The following is a 13,824-nucleotide window of genomic DNA, read 5'->3' as shown; positions in this document are numbered from 1 at the left end:
GTCCTGGGGGCCCCCGTCAGCACTGGGCTATGATGCCAAGCTGGGTATCATACTCCTGCAGGCGTAAGTCTGAGCAGTGTCCCGCGCTGCAGCCCGACTCACTATCACTGCCTTCACACGCACGTCTGGGCCAGCTCCATCCCCGGGGGCGAACCTAGGCCGCTTCCTAGCGCCGAAGGTGCAGGGACTCAAGCCCCGTTACTCTGAGGAGGATCAGTTCTTGTTCCCCAACACCGAGCGGAGTGCTGAGTCCTGCTTTTCCAGAAGACTCTCCTGCAGCAGTGAGAAAACCCTGGCTATCTGCAGACTGGTCCTCGTCTTAGCCCTGCCAAATCATAGCTGGGGAACTTGGGTGAACCTCAGCCCAGGCTTTTATAAAAGTGAAGAGTGGGCAGGATTTGGAGGTGAATACAAGAACACAGCACCATAGCACGATCCCTTAGATCCCGATAAATTGTGAGGAGAGGCCTGAACTGGTTCCCTGGGGACCCAGAAAGAGCCCTTCTACAGCGGTGTCGGATGGGGTGCCAGTCCCTCCCCAGGCTGTAGCATGAAAACTGCACAGCCTGCGGGATCTGTGGGTTCCCTCCCTGAGCCGGGAGTGAGGGGAGTGCTGCTTTTAGCCCAGGAAGTGATTGAAAACGAATTCCCCCAGGGGAGGGGGTCTTTGACCCTGGGGCTGCTCCCAGCTGGGGTTGCTCTGTTCCTTTAGGAAGGGGAAGAACTCTCCAGCGTGGGAGGTTTCAGGCCCCCAGCCCGGTCAGGCTAGTTTGCAAAAGACTGTGTCCTCCGTGGGGGAGGAGTGAGGCTGCCCATCCCCCACCTCCTGCCCAGCCCCAAGGACTGAGGAAAGGGTTTTGGGGTCGGGGAGTCTCAGAGGAGGCCTGGCACCTGTAGGGTTCACCCCAGACCTCCGAAGCCCCTTGGACACTTGCTAGCAACATTTGCCCATTGTGCTAACGCAAAGGGGGCTTTGGGAAGCACCGGTGTGTGCCTGGGCTGCTTGATGGTCTTGAAAATACGGTAGTTTGAATGCGGTAGCCTCCAAGGCAGTGATTTTGAGCCACTTAAGGTCCTGTAAGAGGCCAGGATCCTGGTGCGTGCGCCTTGCTAGTTCCCCCTGTGCTGCCGCGCTTCAGCTCAGCCAGCTTCCCCAGCACGCTGTGGCCTCCGGGGCCCTTGGTGTGTGGGCACCGGCTGCCCTTGCCAGGGGGCCTCTGTGTACAATACCACGGCTCACTCGGACGGCAGCATCGGGAGCCCCAGGATTGTGGAGCTGGGGCCCTCCTTCACCGCACTCCCTGCGGCGCAGTTCACGGCAGCTCGGTCAGTGACCCCTGGGGCCATGTCTTGCCCCTTGTGGTATTTGCTGAAGAGTCGGGGTGGGAGCCGCTACAGGCCTTTCTCCCAAGTTAGGGAAACTGAGAGGCCCAAAGACCCAGTTCCTCTGCGGAGGGTCAACTCATACTGATTTCTGCGTGGAGTTCCGTCGTACACCAGAGTGCCCTCCAGGCGCAGCGATGCCACCTCCCCTGGCCAAATATGGGGGTGCCCGTGGCCCTTATCACGGCTGGAGGAGAGAGGGATAACTCCCAGCCTGCAAAGTCCTGAGCCCCTGGGGGTTCCCTGTCAAGACCTGCGTTCAATGCCCTCCCGGTGGGCAAGGGGTGGGGGGTTGTGGAGAAAATGTGACTACAGCGCAACAGGGAGGAGCACCTTGTGGCCCGAATCCCAGTTCGGCTCGTCACTAGCCGTCTCTCAGTGCCTCGGTTTCCTTACCCACAAACAGGCTTGATCAAGTACATGGGTGAAGGTTAAACAAGCTATTAAATAGGTACTAAAAGCCTTGAGAACCCACCGAGCACAGTTTTTGCTTTGCCGACTGACAGCCCCAGGCCGGATACCCCCGTCGCTCTGCATCTCCGCCTTGCGCAATCCTTTCGGTGGGAATCGTTTCTAGAGGAAATGGCTGGGCTCAGAATCCTGTGCATTTAAATGTTTGGTCTCTTCTGCCAGAAGGCTTTTCAGAGAAGTCGTGCCTGTTTAGATGGCAGACGCGGTATCGAGCTGATGAGGGAACCTGCGTGTGTTCGTGTGTAGGGGGTGGGCGGAATTTTATGGTGAATCTTCTAACAGTTTAGTAAAAGAATGTAGATCTCAAACAAAGTCCTGCAGAGACATCTTGACGTGGTCCAAATCAAGCGTTTCCCTTTTCGCTTTGTAGCCCCTCTGCGGGATGATGCTGGCCCGGGACCCAGAATCCCACAGGCCATCACTCCTGGCTGCAGGTCTGGGGTGAGGGGTGTTAGAGGGTCAAAAAGCTGCATGTGGCCTCAGCACACGGTTTTGCCGGGAGCAAGTGAATCTTGGCACGGAGTGGAAGGACGATACGGGCTTTTTCACTTTATTTAGGAGGAACATGGGCTCAAGTCTGAATCCTGACCTAGGGGAACGCAGCTCCGCGTCTGTGCTCTGCTCAACACGAATGGACACCCGGGCGGCTGCCTGTTGGCCTGAGCCCACGTCCACGGTTCAGAGAGCCCCGCCCCACCCTTCGGGGTGAGGCCACCCTGAGCCCCGGAGCCGATGTTAAAGTCCCTCACATCTTCCTTCTGCCTCCCTCTGCCTTTCTTCCGTTGGGTTTGAAATGTAGGCACGGCGCTGCCTTTAACATATGGGAAATGGTACCAACTTCCCAACCCCCATCCGAGACCTGCCTCGCGCCTGGGGCCACCCTGGAAGCGCCTCCGAAAGGCTGCAGTGTGAGTTGCTTCCTGTCTTCTGCTCCAAAGCATTTTTGAGCGGGAGGGGCACAACAGGCCCCGCCTTTTGGGCTGCCCTCCTGGACCCCCAATCCTCCTCTTAATTCACAGAACGTGCAAGGACCCTGGGGAGGCCCAGAGTGAACAGCGGCTGCCTCTGATCTCCAAGGTCCCCCCAGCTGAGGGTTGGGGTCTCCCTTCCCCCGTGCCGGGACAGCCTCTGATGGGGTATACGACCCCAGACCTGGGACCCCTCTTTCTCCCATCCCACATTGCTCACCGGGTGGGACGTGCAACGCACATGGCGGCAGCATCTCCGCCAGGCTCCCAGGCACCTGTTCCATCTTCTGCCTCATTCATTGGGGATGTTTGTTTTGAGCCTCTGCTCTCTCCGGTGAGCTGGACTACGGGAACTCAGCTAGGATGTTTTAATATGAGACTGCAGTGATTAGGATGCTGGGAACAGAGGGGCTTCTCTTAGGACTTAGAGCCTTCCTCCTGGCCCCCTCGTTGGTCCACATTTCTTCTGCCGTGGTCGCTCCTGGGTGGGATTGGTCAGCACATCCTTTAGACAAGGTCCTGGGCTGGGGCAGGGTGGCGCCTTCTGGTTCCAAGTGGAAATGCTCTTCCCCTGCGGAAACCTCGCCCAGGGAGGGGACTTTGAGGGGGCTTGCCGGTGAGCACCCAGTCACCTGGACCCCCTGCCCACCCTCCCCATCTTCCTCTCTCCACCTTCGGGCCCCCACCTCATCCCAGCTTCCTCTCCAGCCTGGCGGGAGAAGGCAGCTTGCACACGCCCGCAGCCGCTCCCTGCTCCCCGCCCTCTGCCCCAAGTCGAGATGCACTCAGGCTTCTCCAAATGAGGGCCTTGATTTGGTCTGTGGAAATCAGCCTAAATCCGGGCCTGGGTCTGCACTGGCTGTTCAGGGAGTGTGTGAGGGCCCCGTGCGAACCCCCAAAGCAGGGGGCGGGGGTATACACTGAAACCTTTCAGGGACAGTTCAGGCCGGGCAGCCAGACAGTTTTGCTTGGATCTCTGGGGTGGCCACGTGGCCATACGTTCAACGTTCTGAGATGTCTGTGCCCCGAGCCAGCCAGAAAGTGACTTACGGCCGAAAGCAGCATTTGAACGACTTCTGCTGTGTGGGGAGGCCCCTCAGAGTAAACAGTGAGAATTTCTGGGAAATGTACATAAGGCCAGACTGTCGGGAAAGGACATGGGCCCAGGATTCCTGATACTCGGAGCTGGGAGAGAGGTCCCAGCTTTCCAGGGGCAGCCCAGCCCCAGTGGCTCTGTCTCTTTTAGGTAAATGACAGTCTGCCACTCGTTGGCTCTTCCTTCTAGGGAGGGTGGGGCTCACTCACTTGCTCTCAGGGCCTGGACTGAGCACACTGTCCACCTGAGATGGGAGCAGGGACAGCCAGAGCTGAGCCCGGCACACAGTAGGGGTGCAGCCCAGCTCCCGGAACTCCCAGAGGCAGGGAGCTTGCCCATCACTTGCTGTTTTATCCCCGGCCCTTGAAACAGTGCTGGTCCTAGGCACCCAGTAGGTGTTTCTTGAACTGAATGAATGAACGCATTAACAAAGTTATCTGGAATTCATCTTTCAAAGTTGACAAAGCTCAGGCTAAAGACGCAGTGTATTTGGGGGTGTATTTGGGGGGCAGCCAGTTCTGAGTGTGCCCGGCCTGGCTCCCCTGCGCGTGTGCCCCTACCCGGTGACTGGTTCAGAGAGAGACGCCACCACCCCAGCCCTGGACGTTGACCCTCAGGGTCCCTCCGAATAAAGCAGGAGGCTTCTCGTTTTTAATAGTCTGTCAGTCTGTCTCAATCTGTGTTCAGGGCAGACCCGTGGTGTGAGTCCTGATTTCCGTATTTTTGCAGTGGAAACCGGAGCTCAGTGGGGTGAGTGGGCAGGACCCTCCTCAAAGGGCCTGGGCCTCCCAGAGTCTTCCTGAAGCCCTCCACCCCCACCAGTTCACAAAGGCAACGCTGTCTTTAGGTTGGAGCAGGCTTTGAAAGGTGGCCGTTGTTTGCTTTTCTTTATCATCAAATGTGCAAGGGCAGCTCTGTTTACCTAAAGGCAGGCGCCTTTAAGCTCATCCTTTCCGCAAACACCTAAAGGGTATGTTGAACATTTGAGCCCGTGTCTCGGAGGGCGAAGCGTTTGCAGAGCGTAAGCCCAAGCAAGTGGGTAGATGGGGGCGAAGTGCGGAGACCCGCGGTGACCTGCGGTGTTCAGAGATGACCCTCGGTGACCCGCAGTCACCCCCAGCAACCCTGGTGGTGAAGTTGCCCTTCAAGGAGTGGTGGGGGGAGCTTTTCAGGGGCTGAGGCTGCAAGATGCGCCTGCATTCTGGCTCTAGGAAGGGCACGCAGCAGGGGCTGGCATGCAGGGCACCTGGCCACCCTCGGAATCTTTGCCACTGTCCCTATTCCGGGAGTCCCAGGATGGAGAGACTCACAGCTCTCGTCTGCCAGGCCCAGGGCTGCTCCCCCTGAACCAGGAGACTGTGGCAAAGGTTTCATGCCCTGTGTCCCTGCGGAAAAGGTGGCCTTGTTAAATCAACTCTCTCTGTGGGCAGCAGGGCTGTCTGCGTGGGCAGGGGGAGGATGCCACCTTGCTTGGTTTACTGAGCCTCTACTGGGTACTTGGGCACGGTTCTGAGGGCTTCACATGTATGGCCTCATTTCGACTTCTCAAGAACTCTCGGGGGGCAGGTACGGTTATTATCCCCATTTTATAGATGCAAAACCCGAGACACACAGAGGCATAAGAGACTCACTCAAAGTCAAGCTGCTAGTAAGTTGGTGGTATCAGAATTTGAACGAGCCTGTCTGATGTCAGAGTCTGTGTTTTCATCCACCTCTCCTTGCTGCCTCCTCGCAAAACGTTTGGTGCTGGCCGCAGAGGGCTTGTGTCCTACCACGGACAGGAGAACAGCAGGGAAGTGGGGGGAGGCAGGCCAAGTGTTCTGGGAATATTTTTATCTGGAAGATCTATTTCCCTACTGAGCTTGCAGGTTGCATCTCACATCCCGGTCTTTGGGACGGGGGTCCTGCTGAGGAAGGGAGCTGGCTCTTGGTGGTGGTGGGGATGGAGGGTACTGGTCCAGGTGGCTGCACTAGGGTGGCCAGCCTGGTCCACAGAGAACCCACGGGGCTCAGCAAAGAGGCTGAGAGTGGGGAGGCATGTTTCTCTTTACTCCCCAGCTGATTGTGCAGAGCCCATCCCCCAAACTTCAGCTTACAGCAGCCCAGCTCTCAGGACTCATGGAGACAACAGCATTCAGCGGTGTCCCACCCACATAGGAAGGGCATCTCCATGTCCGTGTCAGGGCAACACGTGGCACAGACCTTGGCTCACTTCTAGCACGTATGTTGGATTTAACTTTGTAAATTACAAAATAAATGTATGCTTCATAGAGAGCAGCATAGAAAACAAGAAGGTCTCTCCCCATCCCCAGCCCTGGTGTCAAACAGACTGGGGACACATGGTGACTACAGCACACATTGTTTTCTGCCCACTTAATCTCCCCTCCCGAAGGAGGCATTTACCCTCATTCTACAGATTGTGCACTGAGGTTCAGGGAGGGTAAACAACTAACTCAAGGCACGTGGGTAGCAAGTGGACTTGCACCTGAGGTCTGAGCTCAGGGCCCCAAACCCTCACCCACCGGCGAGACTGCTGGTCTACCCAAGAGCTGGGAAACAACGCTACCAATCGGCATCGTGATTATGGGGTCTTAGCCCCTCACTTCGGGTGGCACTGCATAAAGTGGCCCCTACCTGCATGCCATGCTCTGCCCTTGGTTTGTTTCTTGTCTCCTTTCAACCCTAGGAGAGCCCCAGGTTGCAGGATATTATCACCCCCTTTCACGGTGAAGAACCTCGCCTGTCCCTCCCCGCTCCTGCCCCACGTTCCTCCCAAGCCTCTCACTGGCAGATGAGCTTCTGAGCTGTGCTCTCAGGCAGGAGTCTCGTGAGTGTGGCTCCTTCTGGCTTTTTGGTGCAGGGGCGGGGGGGTTCCTCTGTTTCTGGGTGACCTCTCTTGCGCACCGACTGTGACATGGACGTCGGCAAACCTAGGGTCAGCCAAGGAGGACGGTGTGCGCCCTGGAAGTCAACCTCTGAGGGCGCACGGGCTCCAACTGCAGAGTCCCCCAGGCACCCTTGATTCCACCAGTGGGCTAGTGGCTTCTGGGTGAGCGCCGAGACTCAGGTACCACCAGGCTTGGCCCAGGGAAGCCAACCGTGGGCTTTGGAAGGATCCAGACCTTGAGTGTTTAAACCGCAAGCGAGCCTGCAAATGGTCCCCTTGCCCTGGCCATTCAGGAGAAGGTCTCTGCGACCGTCTTTGCTGAAATCCAGCGCAGATGTCTTCTCTTGGAGCCTCTTGGGTGGGGTGGTAGTTTTTCAACTGTTAGCAATCTTTTAGTTAAAAAAAAAAAAAGCCAACTTTCCAGTCCTGTTCTACCTGGAATACAGTTTCTCCTGGGGGGGGGCCCTCCCCAGGCCTCTGCAGTTCTGTCAACACAGTGAAGCCAGCCCCCTCCCTAGCCTCAGGCAGTTGAATGAAGCAGTTCTTTGCTCCACCAAAGGAAATATTTCCATGGAGTTGGGCCAGGAAAACCCCTTGCTTGAATCCGGGCTGGCCCACGCCCAAAGCCACGGGGGCTGTATGTGGGCGGGGTGGGGCAAGGTGGCCACCTTCTCCTGGGGTCAGGGTGTGACTCCTAAAATCCACCTCTGGGTGGTGGGCTGCTTCGCCAAGACCCTGCTCTCGGCCCGCCTCGTTCCTCCAGTAAGTGGGTTTCCTGGGGCCCCTCCTGCATGAAGGCAACCATTGAAGTTCATTTTCTTTTGCTGCTAACAGCTTGGAATTTCTTCACCTCTGCGGCAGGTTCAAGGGAGCCCTTCCAGAAGTCGGGTGTGGCTGTAGGGCTGCCCCTGGACACCCCCACGCCCACCCCATGCTCCAATCCTCCAACTACTCAGGAGGGGGGGTCCCGAGTCTCTTGATTTTTATTTACTTATTAGAAAAATACTTCCTATTCGCAGTCCATCAGAAAGAGGCTGAAATGGTCAGTCTTCTTGGGTTGTTGCATAAGAAAAAATACACATAATAAAAGCAATACGTGTCAGGAGAGAAATCCACAAATCATTCAGAATTTATTCACCCAGAACAACTAAGGGTTTGGGGTGGGTGGTATTTGGGGGTAATTGGGGGTGTTACCTTTCAGCTCTTTTTCATTGGCTCTAGTCATGAGAAAGATCCCTAAAGAGCAATGCCCACCCTCTCTCCCACATACCACACACCCCAGAGTCCAACACATAATGCTCTGCCTGGAAGGCCAGCAGTCTACCGGGAAGTCAGCTTTATCCGTGGCCTTTTATGAAAGGCGCTGAATTTTATTTGTCTTTTAGTATCTACAGTTTGGCAAACTCTTCTATGCAAAGGTTGGGGCTGAACCCGGAACTTAGTTTTCCTGGGTAGAAAATCCACAAGTGCCCAGGCGGCCGTGGTGCTCCCACTTACCAACCCCGGGATCACGACGCACGGCAGGGACCACCAAGCATCCAACTGGCAGGAAATGTGGGTAGGAACTGTGTTTGGATAAGTGACCAGAAAGAAAAAAGGGAGCCCCTCCTACAAGTCGTTAAATGCCAAACTCGAAAGTTTAGACTTGGTTTTGAAGGCAAAATCAAGTTCCTGAAAATTGGCTAGCATGGGGGCCGCAGATTAGCGTGCATTCTCGAAGAGGTATTGTCAATTCCAGGATCCCAGAAGACAGGACTGTATTTGATCATTTCCCCCAAATCCTTGGGGGCTTGATGCCCTATAGAAGGCACAGAGGTGGTGCCCGACAACTCCAGGCTCCCTCACTCCAAAGCAGCTTCATAGGAAGACCCTCTGTGTGCCCTTCTGCTTCTCTGACTTGGGATGAGGTCTAAGGGTGCTGGGGGTGGTTCAGGGACGTGTGATCTTGGGTGGTTTGAATTGACAGAGGCTGGTACTGGAACTAGGGATCAGAAAGGCAGCAGCATTAGCCATCACTGTAGCCACCCTCGGGATGTGTGGAAGAGGGCCTGGAGGAGAGACCTCTGGGCTACACGAGCATTTTACCTGGAAGCCTGGGAAGGCTTAGAGGGGCAGGCACTCAGGGGTCGCTGTTCAGTAAGAGCCTGAGTATTGTTTTTGAGAAGAGACACATTTACCCACGCCTGGAAGATGGCTGTAGGAGGAGCTTGCTTCATTTCCTAGCTGAAGCCCAGGACGTTTGTATACTTGCCCACAAGTATGTACATGTGGATAGGAGACTGCTCACACGGCTTTTGAGGGTTCCCAAGTATGAATTAAAAAAAAGAAGAAAAATGTATGCTTTGAATTAGGTCTACGTGGAAAAAAAAAAAAAAAAAAGAGGCAGCAGGCTAAGCCCTGCGCCTGGGACACTGGCTCTCCTCCAGGGTTCTTCAGGAGGGTTGGGTTTCAGCATGTACAGAAAGAAAGTGAGCCGTTTCTCAAACCTGGATTTCCTTGTCTGTTTTGCCCTATAGATATGAATCTGAGCCCCTCAAATGTCCTTTTCGAGCAAGTAAAGCGTGCACGACGTTGTTCAGATGGAGAAACAGTTCGGGTCCAAATATTACCATAGATTTAGCTCTTTCAAGTTATTTCTTTTTTTGCTTTGGACCAACAAATATTTAAAAAGTTAGGTTCTGAGCTCCAGAAAAGCCAACGAAAACATTTCAACATATGGATTTTGTGTGTGGTTGAACCATGCTCAGTAGAGATTAGTTTACAGCAGTCTGTCTTTCTCTCTTTGCCTTTTCTCCCCCCCTATCTTTTTCTTTCTTTCTTTCTTTTAGGAAGCCAGAAGGATAAACATGTTGCCATGGAGTTCTGTTTAAAATAAAATACAATGGAAAGAAAAGCAGCATGATGAAGTAACCACATGGACGGCAGGATACACCTGATACTAATTACTGTCATGCAGAATGTTCTGGAAGACATTTGACTCGCCTGATGTATACATTCAACTCAAGCAAAGCAGGACTGGAGGGCTCCTTGGGGACCATCTTGTCCAACTCTTTCCTTTTTCCAGATGAGGAAATAGGGGCCCGTAGTGAAGGGCCTGGACAGCAGCCTCCCAGTTAGGAGGGAGGAGAGCTGGGAATAAAACCCGCGGTGCTTTTGTCAGAAATATAGAATTTCCAGGGTCTTTTACCTTGGCCTGTCAGTGAGACCTTGAAAAAGAGGAGTGGGATTTACTGGTAAATTCTGAGCAGCAGCCTGACGAGTCAGGGAGTCCGGAAAAAAAAAAGCAGAGAGGCGGCCTTTGCGCTGGGAGGCCCACCTCTCCTCCCGGGGGCCAGGCCTTGAGGGCAGAGATGCACATTGGCCATCTGGAGTTTCTCCTTCCAGGGCCTCTCAGAGGCACCCCAAACAGCCGGGGGCTCCTCCCAGAGCATCACTCATGTCCTTTTGGGGCGGCAGAGATGACGCCAGGAGGCCCTGTCGCTAGGACAGCCTCCGGGGACCCCAAGTGCGTGACTACCGAGCCTCTCCGGTGGCCGCCTCGGCTCTCACGCAGGCCTCCCACGCGCGGAGGGTGAGCTGGCGCCCCCATGACAATGCGCACCCCTCGCCTCTGCCCCCGAGAGGCTAGCAACCGGGCCTGCGGGTGTCTGATTGGCCGCGCCGGCTTGACGACAGGGGCTCCTGGCCGCTGATTGGTCCCCGCTGGCTCCGGCTGTTTCCTAGCTATTAATACCGTGGCTAATAAACGCTCTCCTGTTGACTAGGATGCTCGGAGCCATGATTTTTTGAAGCTTTCTTGACGTCCGCGGTTCGTGCGGGCCTTTCTGTTTCGCGAGTCCCGCTGCTGCGGCTCTCGTCTCTGGGGCGCCGTGCGTGCTCCGCAGGCTGTAAATGGGGTTCTCTCCCCCCTTTACGTTATCTGACACTTTAAGGTAGCTCCCCGCCATGGCCTCCAAAGGCCACTTTATCTTCATCTCCCCAATAGCCCGCCTGCGCATCTATAAATGAGCCCTCCCACCCAGGCTCGGTGTCTCGTGCAACCTGGTGGCCCATTTTCACCTCCCTGTCGCTAGCCGTGGGCTTACAAATAGACCTGTCCCTTCTTTTCAGCCCTGGAATCTCCCGACTGGGCTATAGTTACCTACAGGATCGCCGGGCATGGGGGGGGGGGGGTCGCTCTGAAGCCGCTGCTTTGAAGCCCCTCAGAAGTGCGGGGGAGCTGTTCTAACTTGATACCCCCGCGGGGCCCCTTCGCCTTTCCCCTTTGGGACACATCACTCATCCTCACCCCTCTTCTGTCACCAGGCGCTTCATCCTTGCCCTCCCGGCTGCCACCCACCTGTCGCCCTAAGATAGATCCTTAGTCCCTTTCAACAGCATTTTGACCTTTGCGAGAGGACATTTGATTGACGGTTCTGCCCGCTTTGCCACTCAGTGCCCGGCAGAGCTGCCGAAGGCGCCACCTGTTAAGGATTAAATCTCATGTGCCAGGTCCCGGAGCACGAGGCCGTGCAGCTATGTTCTGCCGCAACATGTGTCGCTGCCTGTTTCCCCCGGGGGCGGTGTGTGTGGGGGGCTTTTCAAAGTGTATGTGTGCGGACGTCATCTCACATTTGGGGGGTACCCTGTGCATCTCCTTGTGGGACACAGTCGTCCTCCAAAAGTACTTTCCCTATAGGAACACGGCTCGTGTCTAGATTATTACAACCCTGGTTAGGGGGTACCCCCTTGTTAACGTGGAGGAAACGGACCCCCTGGCAGAGGAGGGGGCATTGCAGGGTTCAGGGCACGCAGGTTGTAAGCGGCAGAGCTGGGGACTCAAAAGCCAGTTTTTCTGACTCGGAGATGCGATACCGAGTCTCCCAGTCGAAAATGGACGAGTGGGCTAAGAGGGGGGTGACAGACGCTGACTTACATTTGGGTACCGCTCATCTTGCCCGGGGCATTTTATTTCCCAGGACAAGAAGCAGACAGCATCGTTTTCTTCTCCTAAGCCGCATCCTCTGATGGAGGTTCCGGAATAGCCAGGTGTGTGATCTGCTGCCTGCGGTGCCCCAGCTTTACCCTCGGCCCGCCTGAGGATAACCACCCCTTGTCCAGTTCTCCCAGCAAATTGTGCACAGAAATCTGCCCGCCTGGCGCGCGGGGCTCATGTAGGAAAAAGCACCAGCGAGCTCAGGGTGTTGGTCATGGCGGCGAGGGGCACTGCGGCAGAATTTTTTCCTCCCTTCTTTGCTGCAATCTGGGTGCGGCTAGAGCAATTTGTCATAGAATCTGGGGGGCTCATTTTTCCGGCCAATCGCTTTTGGAGAAATGAGCGCATTGCAGCAGAATGCGCTGACGTCAGAGACCACCCCTTCTGCGCCTCGATATAAACCCCACCCAGCCAGCCCCTAGCGCAGACGGCGGAGAGCTGGGATGGAGCGCGCCCTGGCCCGCTGGCCTTGGCCGCAGCTCCTCGGGAGAGCCGGGGCGCCCGCGCGAGAACCTCCCTACTTGGTGAGTGGTTGGCCATCCTTTGCCCGAAAGGATGTGCAAAAGGAAGACGACACCCCCTTCTGGGCTGGGCTCCGTCCTCCTGGACATGCCGCAAGAGAGATGCCGGGACCTTCTCCTGAAGGCGGCCACTTCGCCTTGTCCCCGAGCATCGGCAATGAAATTCTGTCAGGAAGGAAAATCTCGAGGCACATTTTCCTGGGGGGGAAAATCACAGGGCCACTTTCCAGTGCAGCCCTTGAGGGAAGGCCGGGTGGTAGGAGCTTCAATGAGGACGCGTGGGAGGAATCTAATCAAAGCCCTGTCAGAGGCCAGTGTGCCTCAGTCCCTGGGGTCCAAAACCCAGATTTTCTGTGTTTGAAGCCACCTTTAGAATCACGAGTGGTGGGAGATATGGCGGCGAATGTATTCTGCATGCCGTAGATTTAGGGGGGAGAGCACCCGAAAACAAGAGTCTCCTGGGCAATATTTTCCCGCTAGTTTTTGGCCCGGTTCTTGGTGGCCGTAGGCGTGAGGAGTAGAGGTACTTACCCGCTAGGGATTCTGAATCCAAGTGCACAGGTTAGTGCAAAGCCTACTCCAGTCAAAATTTAGACAGTAAAATTGCTACCTGGTATCATCTGTTTATTTAAATAGTGGAGATGTGGCGCTCAAGTGCAAACCTACCAGAAACCCCCCTAGGATGAGTTTGGTAGAGAAGGGCGGCTGGGGGGAGGGTCAAGTAATAGGGGGCGAAGGCAGAATAGAAGCAGGGGGTGGGCTGGGGTGGAAATAAGGCTGTGTCCTTGGGTCTGGGAGAGGCTAATTAAGAGGGAAGAGAGAAATACAGAAAAGGGGGCGTGTTGGGGGGTCTGGGCACTGGGAGCTGAGAATTGGGTGTCGGGGGTCTTTTCAGTGTTGCGTGGTGGTCGCTGGAAGACTCTGAGATGTTGTGGGCTTTTGACTTTTGATAAAGTCGCCTTTTGCCATTTCCTTTGTCCCTGTCAAGCTCCCCCCCCCCCACGTCGCCCCCTCCCCACTGTGGGCCGGCGGGCTTGGGGAGGGGAGCGTGAGAGAGTTGCTACGTGGCAGGTTTCTGGAAGGTTTTCTTGCTGGCCGCCAGAGGGCGCTGGTGGCACTGCGGAATTTTGGGGGGCGGGGTGGGGAGGGGAGGTGGCCTTTGTTCTCCTGCTGGAGGGGGTCGGGCACGGGATTTACTGGAGAATTCTGAATTCATTTACCTAAGGGGGAAATGTTTCAAGACCCCCGGGTTCACTGGGGAGCAGTTGCAGGTTTCGCGCTGGGCAGAGATGCCGGGATCGGCACTGGTTGCATGACCTAGGGTGTCGTGGAAGAGCGTGGACGCAGATTAGTTTGTTTTCGGTCGGTTTTGGTTTTGAGGGTCTTGGGAAGATGTGTGGCTCATTTGAGTAGGATGTAGAGGCTCTAAGATGGTTCATCAGGCGCCATCGTGCGGGGGTCTTGAAATTCTTACTGTGACGTGGAAGGGAGGTGAGATTTGGGGTGGGGGGCTCGATGGTGGT

General features: G+C 55.7%; 1 long non-coding RNA gene across 4 annotated transcripts in view; it reads left to right on the top strand.

The window, feature by feature from the left end:
* Positions 1-12,211: 12,211 nt before the first annotated feature.
* The window catches only part of LOC309819516, a 34,089-nt gene continuing 32,476 nt past the window's right edge, over positions 12,212-13,824 (top strand). For all 4 annotated transcript variants that reach the window (XR_014296431.1, XR_014296432.1, XR_014296433.1 and 1 more), the window contains exon 1: positions 12,212-12,304. This is a non-coding gene — a long non-coding RNA (uncharacterized lncRNA). The remainder of the gene's footprint in view (positions 12,305-13,824) is intronic.

Source organism: Grampus griseus (genome assembly GCF_964374135.1).
Source record: "Grampus griseus genome assembly, chromosome: 2".
In the NCBI taxonomy this organism is placed as follows: domain Eukaryota; kingdom Metazoa; phylum Chordata; class Mammalia; order Artiodactyla; family Delphinidae; genus Grampus; species Grampus griseus.
This window is presented reverse-complemented; position numbering and strand designations above follow the sequence as displayed.